This window comes from Elephantulus edwardii, unplaced genomic scaffold (genome assembly GCF_000299155.1).
Source record: "Elephantulus edwardii isolate Elephantulus edwardi_28Jun2011 unplaced genomic scaffold, EleEdw1.0 scaffold00008, whole genome shotgun sequence".
Taxonomy (NCBI): Eukaryota; Metazoa; Chordata; class Mammalia; order Macroscelidea; family Macroscelididae; genus Elephantulus; species Elephantulus edwardii.
The window spans coordinates 5,764,663-5,771,139 of record NW_006399758.1 but is presented as its reverse complement, the minus strand read 5'-3'; the positions used below and the strand labels follow the sequence as shown (position 1 = coordinate 5,771,139).

The 6,477-nt window shown below is 37.7% G+C and overlaps 1 pseudogene; it reads left to right on the top strand.

Annotated features, from left to right (window-relative positions):
- Positions 1-425: 425 nt before the first annotated feature.
- Positions 426-1,031, top strand: LOC102852282 (annotated as a pseudogene).
- The last annotated feature ends 5,446 nt before the right edge of the window (positions 1,032-6,477 follow it).

Genomic DNA, 6,477 nt, shown 5'->3' with positions numbered 1-6,477 from the left:
TCCAATACAATATTGAAGAGGAATGGTGGTAGAGGACATCCTTGTCTGGTCCCTTTTCACAATAGGAATACCTTTTGTCTTTCTTCATTGTGAATGATATTGACTCTTAGTTTTGCATATATATATTTTTTTAATTTTGCTGAGGAAATTCCATTCTATTCCTATTTTCTCGAGTATTTTAATCAGGAAGGGCTGTTGGCCTTTGTTGGTGGCATTTTCTATGTCAATTGATAGGATCACGTAGTTCTTTTTATTTTGCTAATGAGATTATTTATGCTAATTGCTTTTTTTATTTTGCGCTATCCTTGCAAACCTGTTATAAATGTCACTTTGTCATGATGTATCATTTTGTTGATGTACTGTTGAATTCTACTGGTTTGCTTTTGTTAAAAAGTTTTGCGTTGGACCAGGTCCCATTGACCACAATGGGGCAGGAACGCTACCTGAAGGCTGCAGCACTGAAACTCCAAGCCAGCTGCCCGAGCCAGACCCGCTATCGCCTATACTAAGAACACTTTTGAAGAAACATGTCCCCACTGTTTCTAGTTGCTGGTGTTGGATAACTCTAGAGTGCGTCTCAAACCCAAGCTCAAAATGACACCCCAAATACAGACACTTGTTAATTGAGAAGCAAAAGGTTATACACTCACTTTTTAAGAAGCAAAACTCGCGAAAAAGTGCAAAGACTCCAGTAGTGTATTGTTGGTTACTTGTAAAACGTGCAACAGGACAGTTAAACATTGTGGTAAAAGTAGACGCTCTCTATCATCATTGACAAGCAATCCTAGCACTCCTCAGGCTTCTCTGAAGACACCCCAGGGAAAGACTCCAAGTTCTGCAAACTCAAACCAGGAGAGGTTTGGTTCCACAGGAAAGAGTCTGGCATTGATTTTCAGAACACCTACGTCTGGACAGTCAACACTCACTTTCTCTTCTTACAAGAGTATGAGCAAAATGAAGAAGCAGGTCTCTCATCTAAAATTGTTGCTCAGTCAACAGGAATTCCAGAAGAGTCCAAGGATGGACTTTAGAAATTTCTTGTCTTCTCTGTAAAGGATGGATTCTGGAAATAAATATCTAATGTACTTTCTAAAGCTAAGTGAGAAAACAACATTGTTTTAAAAACTTTTCATTGTTCTTGAAATATGTAAATACTCAATTCAAAAGTAAACTTTTCCTGGCATCATTTTCTGTTTATGGGAGAAAATACCTAATCAGAATGAATAAAGTCTGCTTAGCACTAAGGGAAAAAAAAACAGTTTTGCATCTATATCCATGAGAGATATGTCTTTTGTTTTCTTGTTTGTTAATGTCTTTGCCTAATTTTAGTATTGTTGCTGTTGTTGTTAAGTGCCGTCAAGTCGCAGTCAACTCATAGCCACCCGAGGAAGGAGAGTCCTCAAAGCTTGGGTGTGTTTCATCTTCTCTTCAGGTTCATAGCGTTTTCAGAGGCAAGCTATTATGAAAGTGGATGCCACTCCTCCTTCTTATTTTAATCTGGGAGCTCTACTCTACTCTCTGTCCGCATTGGGTAACCAACGATTAACACATTTGACACATCAGTGTCACAGTGTTCAGCCTCACAGTAACCACAAGTGATCACAGTGCTGCAACTTGTACACCAGAGCTAGCTATATGACCTTGAGGAATGTCTGAACAAAAACAATGAAAGACAGGCCCGAGGGCCACGTATTAAAAGTCACCCACCTTTGGCTTGGTAGCATCACTTTCGGTCCACTGGGCCAGTTGATCTCTCTATGTGCTGATATAATTTTAGTATTAGGATCTTTTTATGATTCATAGGATAACTCCAGGAGTGTTCTTTCTTTCTTTCTTTTTTTTTTGTAATAAGTAGAATTGATGATGATTCTTCTTTGAATGTTTGGTAGAATTCATCTGCCTGTATGGACCACGACTTTGTTTTGGGGTGGAGGTTGAGAATTGAATCTTTTTATGACCTACTCAATTTTTGCTTTTGTGATGGGGCTATTCAGGTGTTCTCCATCTGTTCATGTCAATCTGTGCAGAATGTGAGTTTTAAGGAATTTGTCCATTTCCTCTATGCTTTCAGATTCCTCAGAGTATAGCTTAAAATGTTATGATATCATCAATTTCATTTCCTCTGGTTCTTTTGTAATGACATCTTTATCATTTCCTATTACAGTTATTTGTGTCTTTTCTTCCTTTTGTTATGTTTGTCAGTGGTTTGTCTATTTTACTGGACTTTTCAAAGAACTAACTCAGGGTTTTGTTGTTGGTTTCAATTGTTCTTCTATTTTTTATCTCATTGATTTCAGCTCTTTTCCTTATAATTTCCTTTTCTAGAGGCTGTGCGGTTGGTTAGATTGTTGTTTCTTTTTCTATTTGATTTAGGTATTGCGTTTAATCATTAATTTTGCTCTATTGTTCCTTTTTTTAAAGTGTGTGTGCCTATTGCTGTGAACTTGTCCCTTGAGAACTGTCTTAGAAAATCCTGCAGGTTTTGTTATGTTATATTTCATTATCATTTTTCTCTATGAACATTTCATTTTATTTTATTACTTCCTCTATAACCTAAAGTTTTAGCAGAGTCGTAGTTAATTCCCAGGGGTGGTTTTATAAGCTTTACCCTTTTGTCATTCATTTCTAGTTTTATGGCATTGTGGTCTGAGAAGATATTTTGTATTACTTCAAAGTTCTTTAATTTGTTGTGGTTTGCTTTGTCTCCTAATATATGATCAATTCTGGAGAATGCGCAAATACCCTTAAGGAGGAAGTAAATTCCAAGTCTTTGCTACTGTGAACTAAGCAATAATAAACATGGGTGTGCAAATATGTGCTTGGATGGCAGTTATGGTTTCTTTAGGGTATATTCCCAGTAGAGGAATTGCTGAGACAAATGGTATTTCTATTTCCAACTTTTTGAGGAAGTGTCATACTGCCTACGATAGTGGTTGCACCATTTTATATTCTCACCAACAGTGAATACGGGTTTCTGTTTCTCCACAACCTCTCCAGTATTTGTTGTTTGCTGCTCTGTTCAATTTTGCTGTTCTTACTGGAGTGAGATATTATAATTGTTTCGATTTGCATCTCTGTAAGAGCTAGGGATTTTGAAGATTTCTTCATGTGTTTGCTTGTCATCTGAATGTCTTTTTTTGATAAAGTGTCTGTTCATATCCTGTGCCCATTTTTCAGTTGGGTTGTTTACCTTTATCTTGTTGTGGTGCTCTAGTATTCTATGAATTCTAGATATAAGTCATTCACAAGACATGCCATTACCAAATATTTTTCCCAGTCTGTGGCTTTCCTTTATACCTTGTTGAAGAAGTTATCTTTCACTGCTTCACAAATTGCTGTCTGTCAGATACTCCTCTAAATCTGAACATTCAGATTAAGACAGACTAGGAAGAAGGATTGGCCACCCACTTCTGAAATAGCAGGCCTCTGAAAACCCTATGCACAACAGGACACACGCAGATTAACAGAAAGGGCAACCTAGGTAGAACTATCAAGTATGGAAATACAAAGGAGGAGGAACAGTTGTAAGCAGACCCTAGTGATTGGAACATGGAATGTGAGAGCCATGAATGTAGGAAAATTAGAAATTGTTAAGAAAGAAATGGAACGCATAAATATTGACATATTAGGCATTGGAGAGATGAGATGGACTTGCATGGGGCATTTTGAGTCAGATGACCATATGATATATTACTCCGGAGATGAAAAGACAAGAAACATGGGGTTGCCTTCATAGTTAAAAAAGTAACATCTAGATCCATCTTGAAGTACAACACCGTGAGTGACAGGATTATATCCATACGCTTACAAGGAAGCCCAGTGAATACCACTATCATTCAGATTTATGCACCAACAACCAGAGCCAAAGAAGAAGAAATAGATGATTTCTACTAACTTTTACAGTCAGAGATAGATCGAACATGCAATCAAGATGAACTGATAATAATGGGTGACTGGAATGTAAAAAGTGGGAACAGAGAAGAAGGCCACTTTTTAAAATTTTTTTTATTTTTTTTTATCTCCAGCATGTTGGAAATATCTGTCATTTCATCGTGTATATTCTTGATTTCATTCATGCATGTCTGTTCATTCCAGTACTGTGCTGGTTGTACCCTCTCTGCCTTGTGATGATTTTTTTTTATGTTCTTGTAGTATTTTATCTATAATTTCAATTAGTCTGTCTTTTGCAATTTCTTCTATAGTTGCTCATGTTCCTCTGTACTGATATACTTTTTTTGGCTCCTATCTCTGGACTATTAGCTTTTTTTTATGGCTTCTGTCCTTTCTTCCATCATTTGTACCTTCTTCCATAACTGTTGATATAATTCCACATCAATATATGGTTTTTTTCTGGTTTCCTCTCTCTGAGGCATTCACTTTATTTATGGCTTTCTTCATTTCTTCCATTATTTGTACCTTTTACAGTAGCTGTTCCTGTGACTCTGTGTCAATATATATTCTTCTGCTTCTCTGTCTCTGGGGTATTTATTTGATCTGCAATATACTTTGCATTTTTAGAAGGCTTATTTTGTTTTTCACAATGTTTGAAACTGCTTACTGCTTTCTTGACCAAGTTTTCTTTCATACCAAGTTTTTCTTGGTATGTCTTAGGCCATTTCTATTGTGTCTATATAGGCTTTTGACAGGTTTTTATCTTTATGATGATTAATTGCAGGTTTACATTGTTCCTTTTATTGAGAAGGGTAACTTGCTATACCAGGAGTACTTTCTGCTGCTATGGAATGGGATATTTCCTAAAGTTCTTCAACTTCTCCTGAGACTACATTGCAGCTCTGTGGGAATCTTGCTTGAGTGTTGCCTGCCTCTTCCAAGGTTTGTAATTGTCCTCAATGGTGCTTGTGAAAAAAGCAGCTAGAGACCACCTTCATCTTGGCTGCAGCACTGTCTCTGACATGGAAATCTCTCCTATCTGAGGCCTGCCTCTTCTGAAGTTTGTGATTGTCCTTGTTGGTGTTGGTGCTCAGAGCAGCAGGAGACCCACTTCACCTTGGCTGTTGAACTCTCTCTGTCTGGGGTAAGGGCCCTGTTCCTCTATACAGCTGCCCTTTCCCTTCTCACATAGACTGATGGAAATCTCTCCTGCCAACTTCACCCTAGCTGCTGAACTCTCTTTTTCTGGGATGGGGCAAAAGAGAAGAGCCACATAGCTCTATGCAGCTGCCCTCTTAGGTCTCTAGTAGCCTGGTGGGAATCTCTCCTACCTGTAGCCTGCTTCTTCTAAAGTTTTCAATTGTCCTTGGTTTTGTTGGTGTGCAGAGCAGGCAGAATCCAGCTTCCCCTGGCTACATTCTCTCTGTCCCTCTCTCATTTTTTTAATGACATGTTGTTAGAGGAACATTCCTTGGAGAGGGACATTATACTCAGCAAGGTAGAGGGTCAGGAAAAAGAGGAAGACCCTTAACTAGAGGGATTGCCACAGTGACTGCTGCAAGAGGATCAAGTAGCCTGAAATAATGAGGATGGCACAGGCTAGGACTGGGTTCAGATCTGTTATTTATAGGGTCACTGTGAGTCATACTCAACTCAATGGTACCTAACAACAGCACCACCAACAATCTCCCATAGACATAATTTCTAAAACCTTATAGCAGACACCTATCTGTCTATATATTACTGTTTCTGTTTCCTAGAGAACCCTGTCTAAATTCCTGGTAATCTCAAATTATCTCTCCATCTCATGATCTTTAATCACTTCTGTGAAGTCTTTTTTACCTTTCAAGGGAGCATTCACAAGTTTCAGGGTTTAGAACATAATCATATTTGAGAAATCAGCATACAGAGTACCACGTAGGGGAAAAATAAAATACTAATAATTAATATGAAGAGTGCCTACTTACCAAAAATCAATGAGTTATATATTAATGTGAATATATTCACATCTTCTATCAAATTACTAAAGATTTGAAAATTATAAAACCTGGCATTGGCAATATCACAGTAAAACAAATACTTATAGATTGAAATACAGGTAACCTTTAATCAAGTCAAAGTTATTTGCTCTCCAGGCAAAATCAACCCAGTGATGACCCTTCAGCAAATTTTCCACAAGCTTTAAATCCCTTGCAAGGAGATTTTTCATCTTTCTTCCAAGGAGCCAGTAGTGAATTTGAACTGCCAATGGGATGTGAATTTTCAGCTCTCAGAACAGCACTATATACAATATACTACCAAAGCTGCCCAATTGTGATGTTGTTGTGTGCAGTCTACTGGGGACTGACTCATGATGGACCCTCTAGAGGTTTTCAGAGGCAGTAAATGGGAGCAACTAGTGGATTCAAACTTTATGCCTTTGGCATTGTAGCACAGATTTTTACCACTAGACCACCAAGAACTCCCCAATCGCAATCATTAACTTTTAATATCTATTAAAGATTAAACTTTTAATAGCAATGGTTACTTTTTGCTGGTGAGATCATGAATGCTATAATATTCTTCTATGAGTTTAAAGTTGCTTCA